Source organism: Salvelinus alpinus, chromosome 33, assembly GCF_045679555.1.
Source record: "Salvelinus alpinus chromosome 33, SLU_Salpinus.1, whole genome shotgun sequence".
In the NCBI taxonomy this organism is placed as follows: domain Eukaryota; kingdom Metazoa; phylum Chordata; class Actinopteri; order Salmoniformes; family Salmonidae; genus Salvelinus; species Salvelinus alpinus.
Genome location: NC_092118.1, coordinates 23,361,939 through 23,384,910, shown reverse-complemented (window position 1 = coordinate 23,384,910; position 22,972 = coordinate 23,361,939). Strand labels below are relative to the sequence as shown.

At 39.3% G+C, this 22,972-nt stretch overlaps 1 protein-coding gene across 7 annotated transcripts in view; it reads right to left on the bottom strand.

The window, feature by feature from the left end:
• The window catches only part of sox6 (SRY-box transcription factor 6), a 235,787-nt gene extending 221,346 nt beyond the window's left edge, over window positions 1-14,441 (bottom strand). For 4 of the 7 annotated variants that reach the window (XM_071380892.1, XM_071380897.1, XM_071380900.1 and 1 more), the window contains exons 1-2: window positions 14,084-14,440; window positions 10,660-10,768 (exon numbers count right to left, since the gene is read on the bottom strand). The gene's annotated coding sequence lies outside the window, so the exon portion shown is untranslated. Of the gene's footprint in view, window positions 1-10,659; window positions 10,769-11,241; window positions 11,670-13,060; window positions 13,405-14,083 lie in introns of those variants that run through there. The other 3 variants (XM_071380895.1, XM_071380893.1, XM_071380894.1) reach the window with 3 other exon arrangements.
• Between the last annotated feature and the right edge of the window lie 8,531 nt (window positions 14,442-22,972).

Genomic DNA, 22,972 nt, shown 5'->3' with positions numbered 1-22,972 from the left:
AATCACAGCTCCCTATACTGATGAGCGACACGAAAACATTTCTAGCACTCAGCTTTAAACTGTGAGTACTCACTCAAGCAGCCAAATACATTTTTTTATACAGCCTACTGTTGAAGAGGAGGGTTGACCAGCATTGTCCTTCTCAAAACAACTCCAGTTCAATCTGCTCCAGTAGCAGGAGACTCAGTTCAGTCCACTTCCACAGTATCAGAGAGGTCTGGGGCGACACAGAGTACATTACCTTAGACGAACACTAACATCATTATCTGCTGAGTCCTCACAATGAGGAATGTTCAGACAAGCTGCTCTCAGCCTCCATCTCTCGTCTCCTGACCACTCCACACCACGAGGGCCTCTCTTTCTCTGTCCCTCTCTTCTCTCTCTGCCTCTCTCACTCTTGCTCCCTCTCTCTCTCTTTCTCTCTGAACATAGGTATGAGTAAATTATATATGATGCAATAACTGCATTCTAATTTTCTCAGAGAAGGCGAAAGAGAGAGCGAGCTTGTGGTTGAGTCTGCTGAAGCCATTTTCTCATGACGCACATCGAGGGCAAAGCCCTGTAAAAAATCCAAGTCGGTGTAAATAATCATGGAAGAAGGAAACAAAAGACCTGGGTTTGTACCAGGGTAGACATTTTGGTTAACTTCATCAGAACGTCAGCCACAAAAGCCACAAGAGCCCCCCTCCTTTTGTCACTTTCATTTATTTTTGGCATTATGCATCCCCAGTTTCCACACAAAAAGTGTAGGGAATCTTGACTTTGGCTCAATACATCCCAGCGTTTCCAAATAATTTTCCAGGACGTTTTTAGTCACATTGCCTATTCCATATGTGAGCAACTGATCAGTAATAGACCTTGCCACTAGGTCCAGATCTATGGGTCTATGAAAATGTTAGCATCTATCCATAGAAAAAGAGATACTGTAAAAGACCTGAGAGATTGTACCATCCATTCTCAGTAAGCTTTTTCCAATGTATTATCTAAGAGATGGAGAATGGAGATAATGCATGCGCTGATGTCTCAGATTTCTGGGGCCTTATTAATATTGCGTAGAAACTATTCCAAAATACTACTTACGAATGGAATTTAGAATGTTCGTACCCATAGAAAAATTGTGATTTGTCAAACAATCCTAGAAGCGATACGCACACCGGTAGGAGATAACCATTGATAAATAACAATTGTTTTCAGTCTCAGTGTTCGTGTACGACCTTGGCTATTTGCATTGCGAAACACTCCTAATTAACCATATATGGTCAAAATCATCAAAATGTAAAACCTGTGGGGAATATATAACGCCGTACAATTAAAGACAAAGGCGCAACAAAAAAAAGCGACTAAAAAAAATATTTTTCAGAGACTTAAATAGAGGTGCCAAAATATTTTATTTGGCTCGCTCAGTTGTGGCTTGACTAGTAAAAATAAAAACATAGCTACAAAGAGAGGACCATTAGGAAAATTCAAGTTGCTTTAGTGATGGCAAATATACTTCAAATGAGTAGGCAACTCACTAAAAATCAATCCATCCTCAACAGCTCCCTCCTGTAGGCATGTAGGCCAACACTGCTGTTCTGCAGAATGAACGAGTCGTGCGTTCCACTGGCCACTACATTCAGCAGCGTTTTTTGCGCATTACATAACCTATCACCTGCACATTAATAGTGGAAACCTTTTCTGTTCACATAGATGAACTCGTTTTGGGATGGTGGTTTTATGGCGTTGTGGGTGCCGTCTATTGCGCCGTACGTATTTGTGAACCCATTGACGGCAAAGAAACCCCTCTTGACTTCAACCTGTTGTGCGATGGTGTATGGAAATATGGAAATGTTATGTTACAGTTTGTTTTGCTGATGATTGCATCCAAAACATTGTCTCGTCGAGGGATGTGAGATGACGATCGTCAAACTCCCGCTGAAAAGTGCCCATTGCTAAACACCAGAGGATTGATAGCACTTTGATGTGCACTGGAATGGCAAGCGTTTGCCTTTCTAAAGTAGGCGTTAAATAGGCAAAGATCCTAGACGATTGGTTTTGGGAAAAGATATCTATACGTTCTGCAGAACAGTCCTACCTGTCTCTAAAAACATGCTCTCGGCAAAATGAAGCGTGTACCGAATCTTCCAACAGAGCAAGATCAGCCATCTCTAATTTGATTTCCCCATTATCTCAGTCTTTAATAGTATTTCAACAATGGTTTCACTTTCACACGTGACTCTAATTTAACAAATTACTGTATTTTATATGGATTATTAGCGTAACACATGGACTGATGTGTTCAAATGATATATAGCCTGTCAAGATATGTTGCATGAATTCACAATGGAAATACAATTAAATCAAAAAAAAAATTAATTATTACTCTCACAATTTCAAAAATGTTCAACATATATTTCTCCCATTCTATACTTGGTAAGCAGTTCCCTTATTCCACCACTATGCACTGTGCATACGCATGGTCATGACGGTTTCTACATTTACACACACTCTCAATCAAAAGTTCCGATTGATAAATCCCACACTTTGCGTGGAAATGATCATACGCATGGTTTACGCACAGATTTGTGCCTATGCATGATTGATAAATGAGGCCCCAGGACTTTATTTTGCATTTACGTAATTCTTCAGTGACACTTGGAGGGGCAAGCTGTTTAATATGGGCTGATACTCCACACAGTCTTCCCCATCAAGCTGCTGTGTGGTGAAGTCAAAGCTCAGGTGTTGCCTTGTAAATCAAGGTGCCAAATCATATCTGATCAATTAGTGACCTTGTCTCATTACTCTGCACAGTAAACTTTGTGATCTATCATTTGGTGACAGTTTTGCAATGTATAAAGATGTGGATGGCAGTGGAGGCCTTAAAAACAAATAGAGCCCCAGTATTGTACAGCATCAGTGGTGCTGAGCGTCATGTGTCAACTAAACTGCTCCCAGCATGCTTTACTCCGGAGCAGAGAGCAGGGAGCAGCGCAGCACAGATTGGCCGAGTCACAATTGTGGAGCATATTTTACATCTCATATCTGATGGAGCTGGCAGATATCAGGCTAACTGTCAGCCTCCAGGAACTGGCTAATGTCTAACCTCTGTGCATTTGCAGTGAACAGGGACCTGCGAAAACAGAAGAGTACCGTGCTAACCCCAGCTTCACTGTGGAATACCCACAGGCAGATGCAAGAAGAAGATAAATTATTTTGAAGACCCAAAGAAGCTGAATTATCAAAGATTAAATACAACACGTGTGGTTCTCCATAAAACATGATTACCTTACTGTATATGCTCTAATGTTAAAGGGATACTTTGGGATTTTGGCAATGAGGCCCTTTATCTACTTCCCCAGAGTCAGATGAACTTGTGGATACCCTTTTTATGTCTCTGTCCAGTATGAAGGAAGTTAGAGGTAGTTTGTTGAGCCAATGCTAACTAGTGTTAGTGCAATGACTAGAAGTACAGTGGGGAGAACAAGTATTTGATACACTGCCGATTTTGCAGGTTTTCCTACTTACAAAGCATGTAGAGGTCTGTCATTTTTATCATAGGTACACTTCAACTGTGAGAGACGGAATCTAAAACAAAAATCCAGAAAATCACATTGTATGATTTTTAAATAATTAATTTGCATTTTATTGCATGACATAAGTATTTGATCACCTACCAACCAGTAAGAATTCCGGCTCTCACAGACCTGTTAGTTTTTCTTTAAGAAGCCCTCCTGTTCTCCACTCATTACCTGTATTAACTGCACCTGTTTGAACTCGTTACCTGTATAAAAGACACCTGTCCACACACTCAATCAAACAGATTCCAACCTCTCCACAATGGCCAAGACCAGAGAGCTGTGTAAGGACATCAGGGATAAAATTGTAGACCTGCACAAGGCTGGGATGGGCTACAGGACAATAGGCAAGCAGCTTGGTGAGAAGGAAACAACTGTTGGCGCAATTATTAGAAAATGGAAGAAGTTCAAGATGACGGTCAATCACCCTCGGTCTGGGGCTCCATGCAAGATTTCACCTCGTGGGGCATCAATGATCATGAGGAAGGTGAGGGATCAGCCCAGAACTACACGGCAGGACCTGGTCAATGACCTGAAGAGAGCTGGGACCACAGTCTCAAAGAAAACCATTAGTAACACACTACGCCGTCATGGATTAAAATCCTGCAGCGCACGCAAGGTCCCCCTGCTTAAGCCAGTGCATGTCCAGGCCCGTCTGAAGTTTGCCAATGACCATCTGGATGATCCAGAGGAGGAATGGGAGAAGGTCATGTGGTCTGATGAGACAAAAATAGAGATTTTTGGTCTAACTCCACTCGCCGTGTTTGGAGGAAGAAGAAGGATGAGTACAACCCCAAGAATACCATCCCAACCGTGAAGCATGGAGGTGGAAACATCATTCTTTGGGGATGCTTTTCTGCAAAGGGGACAGGACGACTGCACCGTATTGAGGGGAGGATGGATGGGGCCATGTATCGCGAGATCTTGGCCAACAACCTCCTTCCCTCAGTAAGAGCATTGAAGATGGGTCGTGGCTGGGTCTTCCAGCATGACAACGACACGAAGCACACAGCCATGGCAACTAAGGAGTGGCTCCGTAAGAAGCATCTCAAGGTCCTGGAGTGGCCTAGCCAGTCTCCAGACCTGAACCCAATAGAAAATCTTTGGAGGGAGCTGAAAGTCCGTATTGCCCAGCGACAGCCCCGAAACCTGAAGGATCTGGAGAAGATCTGTAGGGAGGAGTGGGCCAAAATCCCTGCTGCAGTGTGTGCAAACCTAGTCAAGAACTACAGGAAACGTATGATCTCTGTAATTGCAAACAAAGGTTTCTGTACCAAATATTAAGTTCTGCTTTTCTGATGTATCAAATACTTATGTCATGCAATAAAATGCAAATTAATTACTTAAAAATCATACAATGTGATTTTCTGGATTTTTGTTTTAGATTCCGTCTCTCATAGTTGAAGTGTACCTATGATAAAAATTACAGACCTCTACATGCTTTGTAAGTAGGAAAACCTGCAAAATCGGCAGTGTATCAAATACTTGTTCTCCCCACTGTATATGGGTGTCAGCTAGCATGCTACCTCTAACTTCCTTCATACTGGACACAGAGACATAAAAATGTAAAAATCCTGAAGTATCCCTTTAAGTAGTAAAGGCTCATTTCATTTCAATTTCAGCTCATTACGAACCTATGCATAAAATATTTCAAGAGGAAAGGGAATTTCCTATTTTACATTTCCAAGTAAGACTATTCATGGGGCAGTAAAAGTTTATCCAGTCGGGTTTTCCTAATTACTAGTGTCACCAATCCTCCTTGTAAATGCTAATATCAATGAACAAAATACATCCTGAATGTGATACATTCTAATTAGAACAGGATGACGGGCATACAAAGTTCTTCCTGGTACCTCGCTCTCACCCAGAGAGCTGCCCATGTTGGTTTCCAGTTTAATATTTCCATAGTGTCCTTTTGTGCTAAGTCCTTGGCAGCAGCCAGCCCAAGGGAAGGCCTGATCCAAACACAATGGGGGGATCACAAGGAAAGGGTTGTTCTGAGGCCTTTGTGTTCGAGCAGCGTAGAGGCCCACATCGCAGTAATCTCTCTTCCCTCGTTCCCTCACAAGACCCAACCTCAGATCTTCTCCAATTCAGGAAGGATAGGGACCACAATACACTGTCGAACAAACCAATAAGGAACTGTTGACCCCGGCCCCGTTTGGAGAAATCTGCAACAAGGTCACTAACTAATAACAAGTCATGGAAATCATGGAACGCAAGAGTGGGATTTCATGGCCTTTCCACAATAAAGGTTATGAATAAATACTGAATTTGAATACAGTGTATATAGAATATGAAATATCACTGTCAATGTCAACGGTTGACATGACAATAAAGTACACAAAATAATGTCTATTCTGAGGGCTAAAATAAAACAGGCAGCCACAACGAGAGGCTAGATAAAGAAAACTAAACTCTCCACAAAAGGAGCGTGGACTGACATTCACATTTGTACAAAATGATAGGTGTATTGAGAGAAGCATGCAGGAGTCGACCGCTTGCACACTGCTCGGGAAAGATGACAACACTCAGCTGCTTCAGTGTACTGTGCCGAGCAAGGGCTCCCAAAACCACTGCATTTGTCACGCCCTGGCCTTAGTATTCTTTGTTTTCTTTATTATTTTAGTTAGGTCAGGGTGTGACATGGGGTTAGGTTTGTGTTTTTGTATTGTCTTGGGTGGTTTGGAGTGTCTAGGGGGATTTGTTAGAGTGTATGGGTTTGTGTTGAGTGGATGTGTCTAGAATAGTCTATGGTTTAGTGTATGTGTCTAGTATAGTCTATGGTTGAGTGTAGGTGTTTAGAAAAGTCTATGGCTGCCTGATTTGGTTCTCAATCAGAGACAGCTGGTCATAGTTGTCTCTGATTGGGAGCCATATTTAAGGGAGCCATAGGCTTTAGGTATTTGTGGGAAATTGTCTATGTCTGAACGTTTGTAGCCTGTATGTGCACTACGTTTATTAGCTTCACGGTCGGTTGTTTGTTTTGTTAGTTTTGTAAGAGTGTTTTGTTTTCGGTTCTCCTTCTTCTTAATAAAAAAAGAAGATGGCTTATTTTCCTACTGCTGCGTTTTGGTCCGTCAATCCTCCACACGATCGTGACAGCATTTTAATTACAGGCAGCACTGTGGGCCTCTTCGATATGGAAATAGAGCCAGTCATCTTCACACATGGACTGTGCAAACCTTCATGTGACTCATAGAAACAATGAGCTGTGCTAATTCCTCCAGCTGACAGTGCTACTGATTACCGTCCCCTACAGAAACAGCCCTGTGTCAAAAACACACGGCCACCAAGGCCCCTCCAATTAATTCTACATATTAATGTGTGATATTTAAAAAGAGAGAATTCAACAGAGGCTGTTGCATTTTGAAGTCTAACTTAATTATGCACAACTATGCTTTGGATTAAAAGAAATTGTCCAATTATTTTGCAGCCCAAACGTGAAACATATTCAGTGGATGAGTGAATGAAACAGTTCAAATTGTACCTCTTTGGTGAGTTATGAAATGATATTGTTCATGTGAAGCGATACAATTGCTCAAAATGTACATTGGTTTAGCTGTAAAATACTAATGCTCATTTTTAAATCAGAATGTTCAAACCCAGTTCCCTACCAAACACTTACAGCTAATGTGATACTAGAGGTCTGGTTGATTCTATAGGGAAATCACTCTCTATCTCTCTCTGGTACTGTACCTTGGTCTTCAACATGTAATGTGATACTAGAGGTCTGGTTGATTCTATAGGGAAATCTCTCTCTATCTCTCTCTGGTACTGTACCTTGGTCTTCAACATGTAATGTGATACAGGTGCTGATGGTTTTCAATTTAAAGAAAACGATGCACTCAACCTATTTAATTGAATGTAATTGTATGTAGTTCATGTAAACTCACAGCAGAAGTAATCTGGACCCAAAGTTACTAAGAAGAAAACAATGAAAACCTTTATAAAGAAACAACCTATTTGGCTTGGACTGCAGCTAAAATACAAACAACTGCACTGACATGTCCCGATGTGCAGTAGATTCAGAATCCTTATTCTAATCTAAAGCAAGACTGCAATTTGGGAGTGTAGTTAAACCCCAGATAAGTATAGCCTAGCTAATTTTCACTTAAAATTCGGGAAGAAAATCTTAAGAATGACGATAACTATGTATGAGGACTTACGCATCTCACCAAGACCATGTGTCTAATCATTAATCTACAGTATCCATCTTCAAGACTTGAAAGTCATCTGTGTCTGTACAGTTAGATAGCTAGCCTCTGGATGCCCCCATTGTCTGATACTGATGTCTCACTAGAACCATTGATTTCATCAATATTTCAAGACTCACCCATCACCCATGAGTGGTGAGAATGGTTTGTACTGAGAGGCGCACATTTTCTCTGGGAACAAAACCATTACATTCAGAGATGGAGCCTGGACCCTCTCCAGACTGTCAACGTTGGAAATGAAAAGGTCCTTGAGATGTGTTCACCTCAAGCCAGAAAGGGCATAAAAAGATGTGAGGATTCTTTGAAAGTCATTTTAGGCACGTTTCATTTACATTGCCAGTCTTCACTTCATTTATTAAAACTGCATTCACAGTTTGTATAATGAGAATTAAAATCATTGTGCATTAGTAAAGAGCATCTTTTTTTAATTGTGTCATACAAGAAAATCATAATGGTGCCAGATCTAAAGTTGCCACAGCACTTCAATAACGCACGTTGAGAACTTGAAGAAGAAAAATCAGAGGACTACAAAAGAAAGACTCCTGTAATGAACATGTTGCCATCGGTTTTGATCATTGTTGAAATATTCTGCTGCAAATTAGCTAACACTTATAAAGACAGATGTCACAACATGCGCTGCCACATTTATTATCCCCAGAAATCCTCTCCCTTCTGCTGCCACACGCCCTACCTTTACCAGGCCTGCTGTTGTTTACCTGCTTCTCTCATCTTGTTTATCATTAGGCCTCGGCTGCCAGTCCACTCCCCCTCAGACATGGAGAGAAGAGGAGAGGAGAGGAGAGGGGGACTAGTACCTGAGCAAGCCTCAACTCAACTACCTCCTGTGCTCTTTCCCTGCCAGCCTGCATCCAAGGAGCAACATCTCCCTCATTATTCATACTGTAACTGCGGCAACTATTACTATCGCACTGACTGATTCAAAATCTCAATTGGAAAAACAAAAAGTTAAAAAAGGAGAGACTTAAGTGAAGATTGCATCTGTCATGGATGACCTAATCCAGTATAATCTGACAGACAGACTATCACAAGCCAAGCACAGCAAAGTGCCTGGGGTACAACAAGAAGGAACAGATGTGCCCCGTACACACACACACACACACACGCATTCGTATCACTCGTATCATTTTACCTCATTAACCCATAATCATTTGGCCCAACTTAAATATCCAATCTAGCTCAATTTATCAAATTCATAAAGTTACTGTAAAGTACTCTACATAATGTAGGCTATTTATAAAGGCAAGTTGTTAGATCAAATGTTATTGATCTTGGAAAGTTGTTATTTCTCATGCTATTAGAGCAATAGCAATATGCAGGTCATAATATCATTTTGAGGGCAAGGAGTTCAGTTTGGCAAGGGAATTAGCTACGGATAATCCAAGGCCATACAATTAAACCAACAATTCAACTTACTTTACCTCATGGTTCTAGGATGCAGACCTCTGTTTTAAGCATAATGAACTAATGAAACCAGATGAAGCCTTTACTGCAAGGGCTAAAATAACCCACAGACAGAACAACAGTACACTTTCAATACATTTTTCTTATTCATATTTTCTTATTTCAGTCTTCATTGTCAATTAATATTTTAAACTACTGAAGCACAGAAACATCCCATTCATATCCATTGTGTTCTATAATAGTTGTCTCTGAGGCTATTATGAAGTGGCACTGATGTAGCAGTTAACAGATCAGACTCAGTAAAAGCAACCATTGATGCAAAATGCACATACCAAAAACATACAAGAAAGACGTGTAAATGTTTTCAAATCATTATAAAATATTTTCAAATCACCAAACCCATTAGTCATCAATGTCAAATACTGTGTACACGTACATAGGCCTACATACACACATGCGCGCGCACACACACACACACGCACACACACACACACACACACACACACATACATACATACACACACACATACATACATAGACTACATACATAAATACACACACACATATTAAATAGAGTGATGAACTAACACATGATGTGATAAGAGTAGTAATGTATTCCACAGTAGGTAAGAAACCCCTTTGAGACAACAGTCCAAGGACCAGCTCACATCATGTAATTGAAAGGGAACCATTCAAAGTTAATTTAATGTCCCAGTTTTAAATTGACACAGCACTGTAATGCCTGGGCTACACACTGCCTCCTTAGAGAGCACATCAACATTCAATTAAACACACATGGTAGGCTACTGACCCTACACCTGTCTACCCAGCTTCATGAAGCTAATTGCTGTGCATGATATACAAAGCACAAAATAATTGACAAAATATATATACAACATATTCTTTAAACTAACAATAGCATGGTATGGAATAAAACAGATTCCCTTCTGCATGTTGCCTTGCTGAGATCTAAAACCACATCATTTCCATAGACTCAATAACTAAAATCAAGCATTGCATATGCTTTGTGCTCACACATCTTTTTCTAAATATGATCACTATTGTGGTCAAGTGTATTATAAACTCACATTGCAGGTCTAGATCGCGCTGTCAATAATGACAATATTTCTGCACTGTCTAATCAAAAGCAATACGTTTAACCCTCAGGAAAACAATACATTCATTAAACGTAAACGTATGTAACATTATTAGGCTACTAAATAGGACACCATTTGTTCTAATAATAAAAAATATTGTTATTGTTTTGCTCATCATTCGCGGTCGTTTAATGACAGAAAATTAGTTTCCAATTCCCAAGTTCGTCTCGCAACATGCAACTCTATTGATCTGGGATTGAATGGGGGATCTATTTAAACAAGAGAGCCACCGTGAAAGAGCGCCGAGCACAGGCTGTGAAGCATGCGGTTTCGGTATGTCAAAATGCACTTCTAAATCTCTGAACTTACTGGCACCATATGCGTCAGGGAGTCGATATCTTTAAGCCGGATCCAGTTCGGAAATGTTTTTCTCTCTCGCAAAACCACAAGTTCCTCTGAAGTCCACGTGCAGATAGTCCTGAAAAATCAAACAGTAGGAAATACATGACATGTTACAATAGGTGAGATTTCAAACCATAAATCTGAATCAAAATGCAAAATATGCACCAAAATGGTTATTAAAACATTTAAATCAACTTTCATCATCGTATTAAAAGTGAAACAAATAATCCAACATTCTGGATAATATAGACCTAATCAATATAACCTTTGATTTCAATAACAGAATTGTGTACTTGACAATCAATGCGCAACACATAGAGCAAGAGGTCAATTTAAAATATTATCTGTAGTCAATGCATGTGTATAAAAACGTAGGTACGTTTCAATTATAAAAATCGATTACATCTACCATATTATTCATATTATATTGTAATGTTCCTTTCATCCATTTTATTGCCGTGTGGGGCGACTGTGGCCTACGTTTCTTTTAGAGTATTTAGAGTGCGTAAAAAATAAACAAAGATGGGCAGAAACGGAGAGAAAAGGCACCTGGCAATCGCGGAGTCATGTTTTATTTCCCTGATAAAGCCGTGCAGTGAACCATCAACAGAACTCCTTTGCTCCTCACTAATTTGTTACCGGCGGTGTTAAACTGTCCGTCAGAGGAAAAACTATCTGAAGCCGAGTGTCCCTGTATAGCAATCAGGACAATGTGCTGAATTGGCAGTCTAATTATAAATGTGACTTCCATTGGGCTCCGGTGCCACCTTACCTTATGAGGGAACTTGCACTCTCAACTAACAGCAACTGTTCAAAACAAAATACCATTACGAGACCAACTTCACCCGAACTGAGGAACGACCCGGAGGATTGTTCTTCACCCCATGCAGCCTCTCACTTAAGACATGATTGTATTATTAGACACCGGGTTATTCTGACGGACTGGACACTATTTGGAAGTAAAATAGGAGAAAAGTGAAGCTGTCTTTAATGAAGGTTTCAGATTCCGCCTACTGGGTGGGCACAGCAATCCTATTGTATTTATTTCAAATGTTAACCCTACGTACAACCCTGTACGACCCTGCCTCACGCAGGAAGCGGCGCAGGTCCTAATCCAGGCACTTGTCATCTCCCGTCTGGATTACTGCAACTCGCTGTTGGCTGGGCTCCCTGCCTGTGCCATTAAACCCCTACAACTCATCCAGAACGCCGCAGCCCGTCTGGTGTTCAACTTTCCCAAGTTCTCTCACGTCACCCCGCTCCTCCGCTCTCTCCACTGGCTTCCAGTTGAAGCTCGCATCCGCTACAAGACCATGGTGCTTGCCTACGGAGCTGTGAGGGGAACGGCACCTCCGTACCTTCAGGCTCTGATCAGGCCCTACACCCAAACAAGGGCACTGCGTTCATCCACCTCTGGCCTGCTCGCCTCCCTACCTCTGAGGAAGTACAGTTCCCGCTCAGCCCAGTCAAAACTGTTCGCTGCTCTGGCACCCCAATGGTGGAACAAACTCCCTCACGACGCCAGGTCAGCGGAGTCAATCACCACCTTCCGGAGACACCTGAAACCCCACCTCTTTAAGGAATACCTAGGATAGGATAAAGTAATCCTTCTAACCCCCCCCCCCTTAAAAGAGTTAGATGCACTATTGTAAAGTGGTTGTTCCACTGGATATCATAAGGTGAATGCACCAATTTGTAAGTCGCTCTGGATAAGAGCGTCTGCTAAATGACTTAAATGTAAATGTAAATGTAATGTAAATGTTAACAAAAAAAGGAGCATAGGAATATTCCCCGGTAGCAATAGGTCTAGGCTACATTAGGCTATAGAGTCCAGATTTGCAGTGACAGAAAACACCTCTGTATTCCTCCTCTCATACTTTAAGAACTAAGCTATCCATTGTCTGCTTTCTCTGTTTCTATTCAAATTGTTATCACTGCTTGTGCAGAAGTTAGAAAAAAAGCTTTATCTGAGACTGCGAGTGTCTCATTTTGGGAAACACCTTGTAAATGATGGGCTATCTTCACACAACAGACAAGTTCACACGAACTGCGTTGCATTTGTCCTCCCACTACCTTGGTATACAATCGTGTTTTTGTCAAAATCTCAAGTACCTTCAAAAGCCATGTGTGATATTAAAATAGCTAAATATCTGATTATAGCCTAATACGCGTTAAAGGTTATTGTTAAAAAAAAATCAAAAAATTAGGGAAACTATAAATAAAATGTCATTATTTAAAATATTTAGCATACAATTAAACCTGTTCATTCAAGTATCTGCAATGTATCTATAGCCAGATTCACACCTGTCCATGAAAGGGAAAGACAATAGTGCAAAAGAGACAAAAATAATTACACCAGATGACTTACGTTAGTCCCTAAAACCGTCCGAGAGCAGCGCTTTGTGGGCTTGTAGGGAAACCTTGTGCAGGTATATCGTCTCTAAATGGGACAGCCTTTCGAGGAGTAGTTGGATTTAATTTATGGCTTATGCATTATTTTAAGGTCAATTTACCTGACCTCCAGTTAAAGTTAAGGCAGAGTGAATTCCCAACCTCCTACAACATAGGAAACAATTACGAATTATAATTCAGGTCGAACGATGAATATAGATTACTTAGAGTTTGGAAGAAAGACAACTAAATAAACCATATGCCCAAGTTCGAAGAAACTTGTAAATCTCGCATCCAGAAAGATCAGGGAGAAAGGAAGGGTATGGAAGGGGACCTAGAGCAATGCGCACGTCATTGTCAATGAATAGTACCGCTCTGTGGACAAAAGTGCAATTGCCTCCCAGTCCCACAGGAGGAAGTTATTGAGCATCCGGATTGCAACACCATAACAAAACACATATAACTTGATGATTATTTTTAAGAGTTGAATTTCGCGACAAGACTTTGTGGATGCGTAACCAACAATGAAATAAAAAGGGTTGCGCGTAATTCATACAGTCTACTCCAAACCTACCTAGCTGTATGTTGCTTAAATCAGTAGCCTAACTGCTCATCCAAGTGATATATAGAGCTGTTGATATCAATACCTCGAGACGCACGATTGAATGTAACTTATAAGTTACACAAGTATCGTGTGTAGGTAAATAAAACAGGGCATCCTTGTTACAGTAGCTATCCAAACCTTTCCAGAGAACGCTTGCGCTTGTCTTTTTACATACTCTGTTTTCGTTATTGCGTTTACCACGAATCTCGCGATTGAGAAGCAATAAATAAGAATGTTATCATATTCCCCTCACAAAAAAACGAGAGATAAAACAGTTTTAACACCCCTATTGACATCGAATGAGGCGAACTCGGTTACGTACCAACAAAAACAGGCTAAATAACGCAGTTTACATGAAAAGACGATACAACATGTTAAAACTAAGCACGTTTTTACCTTGAGATCAGCCGAGAAAAGAGAGATGCAGGTCCTGACGGTATCGTATCCCGAGTCGTGTGTTTCGCGCTATATTACGTTAAAACATAACGATTACTATCTGTAGAAAAAAAGGAAAGAGAACTAAAGTCTGCTGTGGTTCCCACTGGCTATATGAGGGGATCCCGTTCTTTCTATGAAGTTTAATTGTCAAAACTGCAAGGAGCTTTTGTTGTTATCTATCCTCTTTATCTCCCTCTCTCTCGGAGACAAGAGAAGACGACGCAGAGCTGTCAATCTTGGCAATCAATGTGAGCGGCCATGTCGCAAGTATTCAAAGCATTTCCCGTCGTGCAACATCAGAAAGTGAGTGGCCAGGGCATTGATCTGAGGAAGGCAAAGAGGCAGGACTCCCCCTCCCAGCCCAGACAAGAGATGCGAAAGAGAGAGAGAGAGAGAGAGAGAGAGCGAGAGGGAGAGAGAGTTTAGTGAGTGATTAGACAGAGGGAGATTTTGCTCTTGATTTGATTAAATACAAAAATTATCCGATTATTACACAGCAGCACAATTGAAAGTCGAGACAACATAATTTACACTTGAACAAACTCCAATACGAGTTATTGCCCTATTTACCTGTAAAGTGGACTATGTAAGGCATTATTTTTTGTCTTTTGCCTTACTCTAAATGAATGGAACAATTTTATCAACAGCACATGCCAGAAACGCACTTCAGAGTTGAAGACAGAAAACTTCTCGGTCAGGGGTTAGTTATACTGTACCTATAATATAACACTGCTGGTCTTTATAACAGATCAACTGAAGTTTTGATATGAAGTGACGTGTAAAGAACTCGAGTGTCAACCATACCACTTTATGACAAACGATATTTGGCATAGGCGATAACAGTCATGTAGTAGGAATACATTGATACACTGTAGCCTATAGCCTATAATGTTAATTTCAGCATTATATAGACGAAGTATAAGTTAATACAGGAAAGCAAAAGGCAATTAATAAAGTATTTCCCCCCCTACAAAATTGCCATAATTTCAAATATAAGATGATAATCTCTCTCAAATAGGGAGCGAGCCTGTTTCTATTCGTCTGATCTGTATAAAATAATATCAATATCAGCAAGGTTTATGGTGTTAGTTATAACAAAATTATTGAGAACTCAATATATCACTTTTGTAAAATAAACAAGTAATTTACTGCAAGTCATTGATTATCCCATGGTTTCCTATTCATAGGAAATCATCTTATGGTGCATACACATAACGTTAGAGATCGATGTGCTGTTGTCTTTTCAATACACACAATAGATTATAGACTTTGACGTTTTGTTTTGGTTGACATAGCCTACAATGTTTATGCAAACAAAAAAACATGTTATTAATGATTGAAACAACTAGTGCTAGGTCAACTTGTTTCAGAAAAGTATTTCAATCGAGAAGCATAAATGTAAAAAATATATTGGTAGCCCACCAGAACACTTACTTATTACTTTACATATAATAGGCTACATTGTCAAATGTAAATGAAGTGACATTTTTTATATAAAAATAATATTTGGGTCACTAGGCCTACCAAACAAATGTTTTCCGCCCCTTGAACATTCAATATAAAATATTTCAAAGGCTTAAATAGAATGCCTGGTATTTATTATAGGCTAAAATTCCATTGAAATTAGAGGAGTAAAATCACTTCTCAAGAGTTCTACAGTAGCCTGCTATGTATCCTCAAAATCGCAAAAGACAAGAAAAAAATGCATAGCCTTCATCAATGGGCTGTATAGACCAAACTCTAGCGTACATAATTAACGACATACAGAACAAACATTTTTCAACAGTAGGCTATATAGCTCGATATTAGATGGACAACTGTTCTGGGGAATAATAGTTCAACACCTTTGTCAGCTGTAAAGGTAGGTAGGCTACAGTGAAGAAAAGTAACGGTCCACCGCGGGGCGATATATAGGCTACAGGTAAGAGGTAAGCACAGGTTGCAGCGCACTGAGAGACACTTGAGTTACGCGCTGTCTTCATCTACACTCAACAGAATCAACACTGACTATCCCGCACCATCATCAATTAAAATTAATCTCTTCAACAACAATATGACATAAGGAACAATGCGATAGCTTATTGAAAATGTAAAGGAAAAAGTTTGTAATATACAGCATAGGTGGACAAAACAAAGTACGACAAAACCTTTAACACTCGCCTTCAAGAATAGCAGGACAATGATTTCATTCATTCAATAGGTAAATAAGACAATGTTGTACTTACAATGACAGGGACAGAAGCAGTAGGAAATACTGTGTGTTAACTGAAGAGTCACAGAGGGCTAAAAAGAGGAGGGGAGGAGAAGAAGTGAGAGAGAGAGAGAGAGAGAGAGAGAGAGAGAGAGAGAGAGAGAGAGAGAGAGAGAGAGAGAGAGAGAGAGAGAGAATTACAGCCCCTTCACAAATCTCATCGCATCTGCTCTGGCTCTTCTCTGTCTTTCATTTTCACATTTTCACATTCCTTTTGTTCAAGAGAAAATCATATCCACACGTCACATCTTTTTATTATTCATTTGGAGCATTATGTTCAACACAGCAAACCTAACGCACTGCAAACTTTTCCTCACAATAAGTGCGTTGTCTCCTTTTGTTCTGAAATATAAATGTATAAGTCAAACCAGTTCATCTTCGCTAAGGAAAAAACGAATGCTCACCAAGCTCCCCAAAACACCTGGAGCAGAATACTCAGGTATTGTTTCATTTGAAATATTTTTAATATTGCTAAATTCTACAGAAACAAAGGAGTGTAATTCCTAGTAATGATAGATAACACTTGTTCTATTATAAAATGGTCCAAGGAGACTTTGCGTGGATTTTCTACTGGATCTTAAATGAGAACGAAGAAACGCATTGCTCTTCAATGACGATGCAGGCAAGAGATTCCTCAAATTTGAAAAACAAGGATATTGGCACATTTTGGATTTCCCTCTGAGGTACAAGATTCAAACGTGTTCTTTCAATTAGTTAGAATTTCAGTGTGGTTAATGTTAAAGACAATTTAAACATATTATCTTAGCTGTGTAACTATTCGTAAAGTCATATTGTACATAGGCCTACACTGTGTTGCAATCAAGAGGCCAATTGTAGTTTTGATTATGAAAAATGTATGTGTGCGATGCATATTGCTGAGAGCAATGTGTTTTAATTATTAATTCATTAACTAAAGTTCTTACTGACATATATTTCATGTAACATTTAATATTTTCGTGTTTCATTTATTTAACAGTAGAAAGGTAAGCTAGCGCCATTCAAAGAGCAGTTAAGCGTACTTGTTAGACGTGACTCATCCGCCACCTTTCGGTGACTTTGGGAATTTCCTCTTGTGCTTCTCGCTTATGAAACACAGTAAGTAGACATAATTTGAAACACAGAGAGGCAAGACATGGTTTGAGGTAGACAAATTAGCTGATGCCGTTTTGAATTAAACTCCAATCTACAAAAACAACGCAATTCAATAGACTAAATAAATAATAGTTACAATTTGTCAGCCTAAAAAGCTTACAGTAACATGATGAAAACTTACACCATGACCTCATCTGGTCTCATTGAATATGGCTTAACATGTTTTTTGGTTCACTGTGCTAATTAGTGTTCTAAATGTGGCCAGATATGGCTATGGAGATAACTATAATAATAGGATGCAACTAATTTGATAATTTACAACTCTTGAATACGTCAATTAATTTATAATTGATTAACTGTTGATTACATGGATACATATTTTTTTCTGTGAGTGGTCAACTGAAGAAAGTGCAGATTATTGGCTCTTGGTCTTCCGGTGCTCATAACCAGGCAACTGCCTGCATAAAGAGAGAGATTGTGTCAGTCCAACTGGTTGGGGTAAGGCAGCAGCATACATCACATTTGCATATCCTGAGCTACTTTGATGCATCATGAAATGCAAGTCTAGCCTATTAATATTTGAAAAGGAGAGGGCATGAAAATCAACATTTTTGTTACATTAAATTAACACGTGTTCTTCTCCTGTTCTGCATGGTTAATTAGAGAACACTATTCTGTCAGAGGATATGAGGGGGTTGCCATGTAATTTGTTGGGTTGGATATGATTTTCACATACTGTCAGAGTCAAAATGGCCTGTCCCTTTGTAGTAAAGCAATAGACGAAAAGGAAACCCGGACCATAAGGTCTAAACTGTAACCTTTTGAACAATAAACACCGCCTCACTACCTTCAAAAATATGTGATATCAATAAAATGACAAAGCAAAGGATGGTGTGCATTGCAGAGGAGCCATAAAGAACATAACATAACAAACTGCAACATATTATGTGGCAGGAAACAAGAAGGGATCAATTAATTGTTGGTGGTTGGAAAACCAATTCATTATGACGTTTTGTGTTGGTGGCAAGACTTTAGAAACATTTTAATTATAGATAATAGCTTCATGGGAGGGACATGTGTGCAACATATTTGACTATAATGCTCTGCACTGAACATAGGCCCTTTTCAAGTTGAGGTCTTGATCCTTTGGGAGCTGTCAACAAGATAGCCATTCCTTTACTGAGATAAAACCCTAACAGGTTGAAGTTGACAATGGTAAACATTGTCTGAGGATATTCATTTTAAAGTGTGTCAAAGTATTCCCTGTAATTCTTGGTCAAAGTTAATTGCAAGTTTAAGGTATGTAGTATTTGACATCCTGGCTACTGACTGCACTCAACTGTGTTAGTCTTCAGATAATTGTCAAATGATTGTCAAATAAATTATTCTTTAAAATACACAGAAATCTAAAAAACATTGCTACAACTTGCCTTCAACAGTGTTAAAAAGAGTTAAATGCACTCACCTGGAATGTGTAAATAGGGGTTATTTTCCAATAATGATTTATTTAGGTAAGCACTTTCCTGCATACGTTGAGTGTTCACAAGCCTTCCTTTATATACAGTGCTAACAGGCCCAGTTACTTTCCATGGGTCAAGTGTATTCTCAAGGTTGATAATTAAGCCATAAGGCCCGAGGAGGTGTGGTATATTGGCCATATACCACAAACCACCGAGGTGCCTTATTGCTATTATAAACTGGTTTCCAACACAAATAGAACAGTAAACAAGTATCTTTGCCACATATCCGTGGTATATTGTCTGAGACTGTATACACATGGCTGAAATGCTGTTTTTGGCCAATCAGAATCCAGGACCGAAACTACCCGGTTTATAATGTTCAATAAATGTTTCATAGGCCTACATACAGTTAGCTCTTAAGGTATTATCATACCGTAGCTATACAGCAAAAATAAGACAAATTGATACATGTATCAATGTTATTTGACTTGGCACATACTAAATAGGGTACTGCTAATTTATTTGACTCCAGATGCCAAAAGAGAAAGGTCAGAAAGGTCAAATCAATTCCCATATTTCCAGAGCAGTATGATGACTAGTCTGTAAACTGGCATTATTGATGGAGGTTGGGTGGGTGGGTCCTCTATTGCTTTCACAAACTGACACACTCAATGAACGCTCCACAATCTGGACATGAACCAGGCATAAAGGCCCGACATCCACCACACTTCATTATTAATGAAGGCCAAGTTATGTAATTAACTCAAACAACATTTGCATACATGCAAATCCTCCTCCCAATTGGACCTGTAAAGTGGGACACTCTGTTCTCATTAGCTGACCCAAATCTCTTACTTGTAACTCCAAATTTCCTCAAAGTTTAGTCAGGATCTAATATTTCCTTTTAGGTTAACAGAGAATGACTAATTAATCATTTTTAAATAAGGGAATCTACATGCTTTGTCTAATTACATAATGATAAGGACATCATATTTCTATATGGAACTACTTAATTACCAATTCATTACTATCTGCACAAACTCCACTAATGCGTATTGCTAGCTCAGGGGTGGGGCTTGAAGAGGGTTGAAAAATGTGTGAGATTCTTCCATGTTAGCAGAGTGTCTTCCGTCAGTGATCAGCAGAGTGAACATGTAGCTTGTTGCCCCTCACATAAAAAGGTTCACTAAAAGTCAAAGGCTTACAATACCTGAACAAACACATACACACTCCATGACTGAACAATTAACTGCTGCAGATCAAATGGTGGAATGAGATCTCAACTATGGCATGATATGAAAAGTTGGAAAACAGAGCCCTTTACACACAAGCAGTAACCAATACCTTAGCCCATTCAATTATTAAAACATTGGGAAATGTTCAGTCTTTATGGTGAGGGTGTGTTCTCATCATCATCTTCATAATGCTTGCTTTGTAGAGGATTAAAAGGGCCTGAAGATGGCACGCATCTGCACGACACATACTCTATACAACCCAAAGTGAGAGAGTGAAGGTGAGCCTTATTAAAACTACTCATCCAATGTTCATTTGTACCAATAACCAACACTGCAAAACATTTCAGCACGGTGTAGGTTTTTTCTTTTGTGCTTGCAGACAGAGTTGTGCCTTAATTTGAAGTGAAATGTGTTGCTAAGAGGCAGACAAAGTTTGAGCTGCTGCTGGATCAAAGAGGAAGCCCAAGGGCATCTGCTTCATTCATGTACACAAAAAGCCCAATTCATTGTAGGTATTGTAAATGCAAGCCGTTTAAGGAACATGAGAGCAATTCATTGTTTTCTTTAACACAGCATTTTTTAAACATTCATAATCAATCATTTATAGGGTAGACCAACTGTGTTTACATAAACCTGTTATCATATACAGTATTTACAGTGCCTTCAGAAAGTATTCGTACCCCTTGACTTATTTCACATTTTGTTTTGTTACAGCCTGAATTCAAAATGGATTAACATTTAAAAAAATCTCACCCATCTACACACATTACTCCATAATGACAATGTGAAAACATATTTTTATAAATGTTTGCACATTTATTGAAAATGAAATACAGATATATCTCATTTACATAAGTATTCACACCCCTGAGTCAATACTTCGTAGAAGCACTCTTTCTGGGTAAGTCTCTAAGGTCTTTCCACACATAGATTGTGCAACATTTACCCATTATTATTTTCAAATTCTTCAAGCTCTGTCAAATTGGTGGTTGATCATTGCTAGAAAACATTTTCAGGTCTTGCCATAGATTTTCAAGTAGATTTCAGTCAAAACTGTAACTCGGCAACTCAGGAACATTCCCTGTCTTCTTGGTGAGAAACTCCAGTGTAGATTTGTCCTTGAGTTTTAGATTATTGTCCTGCTGGAAGGTGAATCCATCTCCCAGTGTCTGGTGGAAAGCAGACTGAACCAGGTTTTCCACTAAGATTTTGCCTGTGCTTAGCTCCATTCTGTATCTTTGAAGTAACTGTGTGTTTTGAGACACCATCCAAAATGTAATTCATAACTTAACCATCCTCAAAGGGATAATCAATGTCATGTTTTTCTCTCTCCCATCTACAAATAGGTGCCCTTCTTTGTGAGGCATTGGAAGACCTCCCAGGTCTTTGTGGTTGAATCTGTGTTTGAAATTCACTGCTTGACTGAGGGACCTTACAGATAACTGTATGTGTGGGGTAAAGAGATGAGGTAGTCATTCAAAAATCATTTTAAACACTATTATGGCACACAGAGTGAGTCCATGCAACTTATTATGTGACTTGTTAAGCACATTTTTACTCATGAAATGATTTAGGCTTGCCATAACAAAGGGGTTGAATACTTATTGACTCAAGACATTTCAGCTTTTCATTTTTGTCTAAAAACATAATTCCACTTTGACATTATGGGGTATTGTGTGTAGGCCTGTGACAACAAATCTCAATGTAATCCATTTTAAATTCAGGCTGTAACACAACAAAATGTGGAACAAGTCTAGGGGTGTTTATACTTTCTGAACAAAGTGTATATGTCTACCCTGAAAGAAAGGCTGTGCTGAAGCACAAGTACATTGTTTTAACCATCGAATAAGTTGTATAGCAATAAACTGAGCGAGAATGAGACAATGTACATACTAATAAATATCAGTCTTAAAAAGTTACTGGTCTATTTGATTCTTTTCATGGAATGTAGGCATGTACAGTGTGTTGGGAGAGAATATTAAATACTTTTTAACTGTTCAATAATTGAACACCAGCCCATCCCTTATTAAAGCATCTATATTGATCTTGAGATGATAAAAGAGCATAAAAGACCATTTTAGAATCAAAGCACCTTTTGTGTTGGATCCTTTGGTTCAGCTCACGTACAATCAGAGTCCAGTCAGGATTCTTATGGTGTCTAATAGAGACACTGACTGGGCTTTCACTACTAGACCATCCTCCCTGCACACGCCAGCCTTCTAGTGGTCATGGAATATTGTGAATGACACAAAAATTCAAGCTTAAATACCCAGGGCCATGCCCTTTATTGAAACGAGCTATACCTGGGACTGGCAAGGGTTAACATGGGGCATGTTTACCAACAAACAGTTCCACCCTGTTACAATCATGTGGGAAGAGAAACCTTCACTGTTTTTCACAGTTGTTTACTCTGGATTTCATATCAAGTTCTCAAATCATTTATTGTTTCAAAATAACAAAAGGTTGTCTCCCCCCAAGTGCTCAGCTACGGGTTTTTTGGAGTCATCTGGGAAAGTCAGGAATTCCTTTTTCTATTCATGTACGTTTCAAAACCTCTTCCAAGAGTCAGTGAGGAACATTTTGTAAAGGATTAATGTGTGAGGCCTTGATTACGTTGAACAGAACAAGACAGAATTAGCATAATATGCTCTATTTCATTCTCTTTGAAGTCCAGAGCATAGCATAACAAATGTATATGAACCAGCAGCCAAACGTCAATAAATGGAAATGCCACAATCCTCAGTGGATGGTCTTGGGTGAATTTCTGCAGGAGGAGGAAAAAACAGCCCATTTATTGCAAAATAAGCAG